This window comes from Cibotium barometz, chromosome 18 (assembly GCF_041138505.1).
Source record: "Cibotium barometz isolate CiBa-2024 chromosome 18, ASM4113850v1, whole genome shotgun sequence".
Taxonomy (NCBI): domain Eukaryota; kingdom Viridiplantae; phylum Streptophyta; class Polypodiopsida; order Cyatheales; family Cibotiaceae; genus Cibotium; species Cibotium barometz.
The window spans coordinates 3,541,319-3,551,670 of NC_141063.1; positions in this window are offsets into that span (position 1 = coordinate 3,541,319).

Below are 10,352 nucleotides of genomic sequence, written 5' to 3' on the forward strand. Positions count from 1 at the left end.
TCATCATAACTGGGGTAAGGGTATCTATTACAAGATAAAGGAAGAGCCCTCACCCCTTTACGTGGGAAAAGGAGAGGGAGAATTTTTGAAAAGGAGAAAGGAGAAGAGAAGTCAAGTGTTTGGGGGTTTCTTTCCCACACGCCTAGATGCATTGGAGCTCACAATTAGTTGTCGCCATCAAACCATTTACTTATTGAGTTTCTTATATATATATATATATATATATATATATATATATATATATATATATATATAATCCATTAGAAAGTAAATGTATGTATGTATGTATGTATGTATATGTATATACATATGTGTGTGTGTGTGTGTGTGTTTCGATGTGTGTATGATATATCTATCTATATATTTAAAAGTGACCACAGCTTATCACCCATCTCTGCACATTGAAATTTAATCAAAATTAATTAAATTATGTTGATATTTGTATTTATATTTTTAAATACACGTGTCTATATAGGTATAGGTATAAGTATATGTGTCTATATGTAAGCAATTTAGTATTCAACATTATATATCTTAGCAAAACATCTTTACTTACATGGTAGTCGCATCCCCTTGCATATTCCCATTCTTCTCTTGTAATCTCCTCTCCCATCCTTTCGGCTATTCTTCTCTTGTAATCTCCTCTCCCATCCTTTCGGCTTGCTCGGGGGCATCTCTCAGCCATTCAATATTGCAATCCTTTGGTAGAGCCTGTAGGTTGGGTGGGTATGCCATGTGCCTTTGTGTTGAACTCTTAAATGCTCTTCTCTCCTCTGTCCTTATCTTTTTTGCATATTTCTCAATCCACTTTTCCATTCAAGAAGTGTTAAGAAGACAAAATGTAATGACCTTTTTGTGCATGGACTCATCCATCTTTTGAATGCGTCCTTTTTCATGTGGCACATGTGACACCATTCGTTCATCCTCATCGTTATGCATGAATCTAGGCATAGATGGATCGATTTGGTTCAAATATTCAGAGATGTATACGAGGGATTCTTGCACCAACCATCCCTTTGCCATGCTTCCTTCTAGCCTTGCCCTTTGCTTCACAAATCCCTTCAAGGTTTTCATGAAGCGTTCAAGAAAAAACATCCACCGGCTATGAACAACACCACATATAGCCACCTCATCCACCAAATTTACTAGGAGGTGCAATTAAGTTGTGAGTATGCTTCTTGGAAAGCTTTCTTCAATCATATATACCTCCTCAATTAACTCAGCTCGAGCCTTCTCACAATGGAATCTGGATGAATCTCCTTTGACACTATCCACCTATTCAACAAAGGAATAAATGATAAATTAAAGAATAATAGATAATTTCAAAGCTATATGTTATGCCAAATGCACAAATCTATAGTTTTGATTGGAACTCGCCTCGCCAATCCACCTAATTTATAGATGACATTCCGAGCCTTCTCTTCTCCGCACCCACCAATTGATTTGGAAGTATGAACAATGCAATCAATTTTTGAAAACAATAAAAGATCAATATAGAGTCTACACAACATAAACCGAGGAGTGCCCAAAAATAAATACAGCTATGTACGTACTTGCATCATCTCATGCCAACCATGTGATTTGAGACCATACAATTAATGCTCACCCTTATTTTTTGTTATTTTGTAAATGCACCCTTTCATGAGTGCATTACATCGGTTGGTGTACGAAAAGATGAAATTTGATTCTTGACTTTTTTTTCCTCTTGCCTCGTCAACTTCCATGGCACTTTTGGTAAAATCACCTTGTCATTGACTACCCTTGGATAGCTATGCATTTTCCATGTGTATGATATCCTTTAAGTCATCTCTTATTGCATGGGTGTCTTTTTTATCAATTAGATGGTCCCAGATCATTGATGCCACATTCTTAAAAAATGTGCATTGGATCCAAAAGATGATTTATTTTTAACTCTGTTTAATATGGTAGACGATAGAAGATTGAGTACCTTTTCATGCCCGCGGGACTGTGATGAGAGTCACCCTCCATCTCTCGTCCCACTCTCCATCTCTCCACCTTCCCTCCAATGGCATTGTAGGAGGCGAATGCCACATGGTCTTCCACTCCACACCTCTCATCACACAATCGGAGAAACCTCTGATGGAGCATAATTTAGGTGGTTTGGAGGAAGAAATCGATGATGTTCATCATACGCCACTTTCTTTTGTGCATGTGCTTGTTGGAAACAAGTGATGGACTACAAATTGGACATGCATTATATCCTGCAGTTGTGAGACCTACGAAATTGCCATGTAAGAATTGAAAGTTAGTAATTATAATACATTACAGTTATAAATGAATGGTTTGTGCATGCTTAGATAAGAATCAATTTATAAGAACCAAAAGATGATTTATTTTTAACTCTCTCCACTATGGTAGACGATAGAAGATTGAGTACCTTTTCATTCCCGCGGGTGCTGTGATGAGAGTCACCCTCCATCTCTCCACCTTCCCTCCAATGGCATTGTAGGAGGCAAATGCCACATGGTCTTCCACTCCACACCTCTCATCATAATCGGAGAAACCTCTGATGGAGCATAATCTAGGTGGTTTGGAGGAAGAAATCGATGATGTTCATCATACACCACTTTCTTTTGTGCATGTGCTTGTTTGGAAATAAGTGATGGACTACAAATTGGACATGCATTATATCCTGTAGTTGTGAGACCTACAAAATTGCCATGTAAGAACTGAAAGTTAATAGACATTATAATACATTACAGTTATAAATGAATCATTTATTTGTGCATGCTTAGATAAGAATTAATTTATGAGTATGACGTACTACCTGAGCACTCCGTATAGCCCGAAAAATCATGCATAGTCCACATCAAGATATCCTTGACCATTGTATTGCGGCATGTTTTTGGACGAGAAACATCATGCACCCTTATGCCTCTCCATAATTGCTCGAGCTCATCAATCCAGGGGTCAAGGTATGCATCCATGTTCTTTACCTTGTGCTTCCCGGGCATAAGAAGTGCAAGTATCACACATGACCCTTCTTGATGGACATCCACGGAGGAATATTGTGATTCACAACAACAATAGGCCATGTGGACCATGGTGTATACCTCAATCCAAACGGGTTCACCCCATCCATACCCATCTTTGAACTATGGCTATCTATCCTCAATGTGAGCCCAAGCTGGTGAGGGAATCCTCATCATGTCATCGGTTGAACAATGGTTCACATGTTATGTCATTAACTCGGCGATGGATTCACATCGGAACATAGGTTGAATGCGAGGTATAACAAGAAAGTGCCTCAATACCTTTTGGGGAATTTTTGCATCTTGTAAATCCTTCCTGTAATGATCCTCTCCACAAATTGGACATTATATGACATTGGCAAAGGTACCCCTAAATAGTACACAATCATTATGACATGCATGGATTCGAGTGTAATCCATATCAAGCTTGGAAATGATTCTTCAAGCATCACTTCTTCTTGCGGGCATCAAATTGTTTGTTGGTTTTGGGAGCATCTTCTTTAATAACCGAAGTAGGCTATTCACACTATTATCGCTCCATATGTTGTTTGTGTAAGTTGAGGATTTCCAAGCATGCCTGCAAAGTTGAGTACTTTGCATCCTCCTACAATGGTGTGTAACACATTCTTTCTTTCATGTGTTTCAAAGTCAGGTGTCTCTTCGTCACCCTCGCTTTGAAAAAAGTGAGTGATCATCTCCTCCATGGCATCCTCTTCCTCTATCTCATGTGAAGGAAATCCTGGGTCTTCCAAATGTACTGAACATGCTCCACTTTCCAAGTGCTCCTTACAATGCTTGTATTCCTTCCTCTCAAGTTTCTCCCAATGATCGAATAATGAGGTATATTGTGTAGTACTTGTGCACGAATGTCCATGCCCTCCTCATCCTAATGAACCATATTTAAAAATGACACTCAACATTATATACGGCAAACCACGAGTTTACATTTCAAGGCATAAGTTTATATACTAACCGAGGAATTGGCTTGCAACATCAAGTTGGTTGGCATTGGTTCAAACGATCCCCATTTTCTAATATGCTCGAATGTCACTCGACGTTCACGTACACAAAAATTCTTGCACATGAACAAGGGATTCTTCTTCACAACTACTTTGGACCTCCAATTGGTTGGTGACCCATCACTATCCGAACTAGTAGAAGACATCTATACTAGGCACAAAAAATGTGCAGTTAATATAAATACATGCACTAAATTTAGTAGTGTCAATGGTATATGCATAGGCTTGCTCTCTAAAATTTACACAGTGTCACTATAAGCGCCGTTAAGCGTCATTTTTAGCGACGCTGACAAAATTAACTTTTTGAGCTTGCGACATCGCCGACGCCTATTTTTCTCTCCCACAAAAAATTTTCTCCACTCCTTTCCTTGAGTTCCTGCACCGACTCCTCACTTCAACCAAGCTAGCTTTCCTCACAAGCATTTTTACTCTTTATATTCTCCTTCCCCTTCCTCTTCATGAGACTCTTTCTCTTCATCTCCAAATGGTTATGGTGTAAGCTCTTGAAGGTATTTTTCTCTTATGTTTTATTCTAATGCATTTGTTTATGGTTCTTCTTCCCCTTCCCCTTCCCCTTGCTAATCCTCTTTCTTTTCCTATCCATCACTCTACAAGTGATGGTGTGACCTAATGATTAGGTTTGCTTCTATTATGTTTAACCCTTGGGTGTCGAAATTTAAGATTAGCTTAGCTTAAACTTAATGCATAAATTAAGCTTTATACATAGAGCTTAATTGCTCTATGCATAGAACTTAATCTATGCATAGAGCTTAGAGCATAGATTAAGCTCTATGCATAAAGCTTATTATCTTAATCTATACATTGAGCTCTATGCATAGAGCTTAATCTGCACCTTCCCCAACGGCTACAACAGGGAGATGCTATAGGGAAGATTGTGAGAGCAAAATCTGGGCACACATTGCACCGTGGACACAGAAAATTGAGTTAGGATAAATCGCAAGCTCCATGGCTGATGTGCCCTTCTTTTAACCCCCACCCCTGTGATCGGCATTATATGGGTTGCGGGCTCTCCTACTGGTCTACCGGTGAGGGGAGGCCGCCGATTACCATGTAGGGCGAGGAGGCCGGCCTCCACGTCAACTGTCTTGCTGAGACAGAAGCCCCATTGCCATGTCAATAGTCAGATGATTATCATGGCCTTGCATGGTGCGTCTCTCACTCTGCCTGTACACTGTCGCCCATAACAGGTCCTTACCAAAGCATGTGGCTGGAAAAAAGTGTCTTTTCATCATAACTGGGGTAAGGGTATCTATTACAAGATAAAGGAAGAGCCCTCACCCCTTTACGTGGGAAAAGGAGAGGGAGAATTTTTGAAAAGGAGAAAGGAGAAGAGAAGTCAAGTGTTTGGGGGTTTCTTTCCCACACGCCTAGATGCATTGGAGCTCACAATTAGTTGTCGCCATCAAACCATTTACTTATTGAGTTTCTTATATATATATATATATATATATATATATATATATATATATATATATAATCCATTAGAAAGTAAATGTATGTATGTATGTATGTATGTATATGTATATACATATGTGTGTGTGTGTGTGTGTGTGTTTCGATGTGTGTATGATATATCTATCTATATATTTAAAAGTGACCACAGCTTATCACCCATCTCTGCACATTGAAATTTAATCAAAATTAATTAAATTATGTTGATATTTGTATTTATATTTTTAAATACACGTGTCTATATAGGTATAGGTATAAGTATATGTGTCTATATGTAAGCAATTTAGTATTCAACATTATATATCTTAGCAAAACATCTTTACTTACATGGTAGTCGCATCCCCTTGCATATTCCCATTCTTCTCTTGTAATCTCCTCTCCCATCCTTTCGGCTATTCTTCTCTTGTAATCTCCTCTCCCATCCTTTCGGCTTGCTCGGGGGCATCTCTCAGCCATTCAATATTGCAATCCTTTGGTAGAGCCTGTAGGTTGGGTGGGTATGCCATGTGCCTTTGTGTTGAACTCTTAAATGCTCTTCTCTCCTCTGTCCTTATCTTTTTTGCATATTTCTCAATCCACTTTTCCATTCAAGAAGTGTTAAGAAGACAAAATGTAATGACCTTTTTGTGCATGGACTCATCCATCTTTTGAATGCGTCCTTTTTCATGTGGCACATGTGACACCATTCGTTCATCCTCATCGTTATGCATGAATCTAGGCATAGATGGATCGATTTGGTTCAAATATTCAGAGATGTATACGAGGGATTCTTGCACCAACCATCCCTCTGCCATGCTTCCTTCTAGCCTTGCCCTTTGCTTCACAAATCCCTTCAAGGTTTTCATGAAGCGTTCAAGAAAAAACATCCACCGGCTATGAACAACACCACATATAGCCACCTCATCCACCAAATTTACTAGGAGGTGCAATTAAGTTGTGAGTATGCTTCTTGGAAAGCTTTCTTCAATCATATATACCTCCTCAATTAACTCAGCTCGAGCCTTCTCACAATGGAATCTGGATGAATCTCCTTTGACACTATCCACCTATTCAACAAAGGAATAAATGATAAATTAAAGAATAATAGATAATTTCAAAGCTATATGTTATGCCAAATGCACAAATCTATAGTTTTGATTGGAACTCGCCTCGCCAATCCACCTAATTTATAGATGACATTCCGAGCCTTCTCTTCTCCGCACCCACCAATTGATTTGGAAGTATGAACAATGCAATCAATTTTTGAAAACAATAAAAGATCAATATAGAGTCTACACAACATAAACCGAGGAGTGCCCAAAAATAAATACAGCTATGTACGTACTTGCATCATCTCATGCCAACCATGTGATTTGAGACCATACAATTAATGCTCACCCTTATTTTTTGTTATTTTGTAAATGCACCCTTTCATGAGTGCATTACATCGGTTGGTGTACGAAAAGATGAAATTTGATTCTTGACTTTTTTTTCCTCTTGCCTCGTCAACTTCCATGGCACTTTTGGTAAAATCACCTTGTCATTGACTACCCTTGGATAGCTATGCATTTTCCATGTGTATGATATCCTTTAAGTCATCTCTTATTGCATGGGTGTCTTTTTTATCAATTAGATGGTCCCAGATCATTGATGCCACATTCTTAAAAAATGTGCATTGGATCCAAAAGATGATTTATTTTTAACTCTGTTTAATATGGTAGACGATAGAAGATTGAGTACCTTTTCATGCCCGCGGGACTGTGATGAGAGTCACCCTCCATCTCTCGTCCCACTCTCCATCTCTCCACCTTCCCTCCAATGGCATTGTAGGAGGCGAATGCCACATGGTCTTCCACTCCACACCTCTCATCACACAATCGGAGAAACCTCTGATGGAGCATAATTTAGGTGGTTTGGAGGAAGAAATCGATGATGTTCATCATACGCCACTTTCTTTTGTGCATGTGCTTGTTGGAAACAAGTGATGGACTACCAATTGGACATGCATTATATCCTGCAGTTGTGAGACCTACGAAATTGCCATGTAAGAATTGAAAGTTAGTAATTATAATACATTACAGTTATAAATGAATGGTTTGTGCATGCTTAGATAAGAATCAATTTATAAGAACCAAAAGATGATTTATTTTTAACTCTCTCCACTATGGTAGACGATAGAAGATTGAGTACCTTTTCATTCCCGCGGGTGCTGTGATGAGAGTCACCCTCCATCTCTCCACCTTCCCTCCAATGGCATTGTAGGAGGCAAATGCCACATGGTCTTCCACTCCACACCTCTCATCATAATCGGAGAAACCTCTGATGGAGCATAATCTAGGTGGTTTGGAGGAAGAAATCGATGATGTTCATCATACACCACTTTCTTTTGTGCATGTGCTTGTTTGGAAATAAGTGATGGACTACAAATTGGACATGCATTATATCCTGTAGTTGTGAGACCTACAAAATTGCCATGTAAGAACTGAAAGTTAATAGACATTATAATACATTACAGTTATAAATGAATCATTTATTTGTGCATGCTTAGATAAGAATTAATTTATGAGTATGACGTACTACCTGAGCACTCCGTATAGCCCGAAAAATCATGCATAGTCCACATCAAGATATCCTTGACCATTGTATTGCGGCATGTTTTTGGACGAGAAACATCATGCATTCTTATGCCTCTCCATAATTGCTCGAGCTCATCAATCAAGGGGTCAAGGTATGCATCCATGTTCTTTACCTTGTGCTTCCCGGGCATAAGAAGTGCAAGTATCACACATGACCCTTCTTGATGGACATCCACGGAGGAATATTGTGATTCACAACAACAATAGGCCATGTGGACCATGGTGTATACCTCAATCCAAACGGGTTCACCCCATCCATACCCATCTTTGAACTATGGCTATCTATCCTCAATGTGAGCCCAAGCTGGTGAGGGAATCCTCATCATGTCATCGGTTGAACAATGGTTCACATGTTATGTCATTAACTCGGCGATGGATTCACATCGGAACATAGGTTGAATGCGAGGTATAACAAGAAAGTGCCTCAATACCTTTTGGGGAATTTTTGCATCTTGTAAATCCTTCCTGTAATGATCCTCTCCACAAATTGGACATTATATGACATTGGCAAAGGTACCCCTAAATAGTACACAATCATTATGACATGCATGGATTCGAGTGTAATCCATATCAAGCTTGGAAATGATTCTTCAAGCATCACTTCTTCTTGCGGGCATCAAACTGTTTGTTGGTTTTGGGAGCATCTTCTTTAATAACCGAAGTAGGCTATTCACACTATTATCGCTCCATATGTTGTTTGTGTAAGTTGAGGATTTCCAAGCATGCCTGCAAAGTTGAGTACTTTGCATCCTCCTACAATGGTGTGTAACACATTCTTTCTTTCATGTGTTTCAAAGTCAGGTGTCTCTTCGTCACCCTCGCTTTGAAAAAAGTGAGTGATCATCTCCTCCATGGCATCCTCTTCCTCTATCTCATGTGAAGGAAATCCTGGGTCTTCCAAATGTACTGAACATGCTCCACTTTCCAAGTGCTCCTTACAATGCTTGTATTCCTTCCTCTCAAGTTTCTCCCAATGATCGAATAATGAGGTATATTGTGTAGTACTTGTGCACGAATGTCCATGCCCTCCTCATCCTAATGAACCATATTTAAAAATGACACTCAACATTATATACGGCAAACCACGAGTTTACATTTCAAGGCATAAGTTTATATACTAACCGAGGAATTGGCTTGCAACATCAAGTTGGTTGGCATTGGTTCAAACGATCCCCATTTTCTAATATGCTCGAATGTCACTCGACGTTCACGTACACAAAAATTCTTGCACATGAACAAGGGATTCTTCTTCACAACTACTTTGGACCTCCAATTGGTTGGTGACCCATCACTATCCGAACTAGTAGAAGACATCTATACTAGGCACAAAAAATGTGCAGTTAATATAAATACATGCACTAAATTTAGTAGTGTCAATGGTATATGCATAGGCTTGCTCTCTAAAATTTACACAGTGTCACTATAAGCGCCGTTAAGCGTCATTTTTAGCGACGCTGACAAAATTAACTTTTTGAGCTTGCGACATCGCCGACGCCTATTTTTCTCTCCCACAAAAAATTTTCTCCACTCCTTTCCTTGAGTTCCTGCACCGACTCCTCACTTCAACCAAGCTAGCTTTCCTCACAAGCATTTTTACTCTTTATATTCTCCTTCCCCTTCCTCTTCATGAGACTCTTTCTCTTCATCTCCAAATGGTTATGGTGTAAGCTCTTGAAGGTATTTTTCTCTTATGTTTTATTCTAATGCATTTGTTTATGGTTCTTCTTCCCCTTCCCCTTCCCCTTGCTAATCCTCTTTCTTTTCCTATCCATCACTCTACAAGTGATGGTGTGACCTAATGATTAGGTTTGCTTCTATTATGTTTAACCCTTGGGTGTCGAAATTTAAGATTAGCTTAGCTTAAACTTAATGCATAAATTAAGCTTTATACATAGAGCTTAATTGCTCTATGCATAGAACTTAATCTATGCATAGAGCTTAGAGCATAGATTAAGCTCTATGCATAAAGCTTATTATCTTAATCTATACATTGAGCTCTATGCATAGAGCTTAATCTGCACCTTCCCCAACGGCTACAACAGGGAGATGCTATAGGGAAGATTGTGAGAGCAAAATCTGGGCACACATTGCACCGTGGACACAGAAAATTGAGTTAGGATAAATCGCAAGCTCCATGGCTGATGTGCCCTTCTTTTAACCCCCACCCCTGTGATCGGCATTATATGGGTTGCGGGCTCTCCTACTGGTCTACCGGTGAGGGGAGGCCGCCGATTACCATGTAGGGCGAGGAG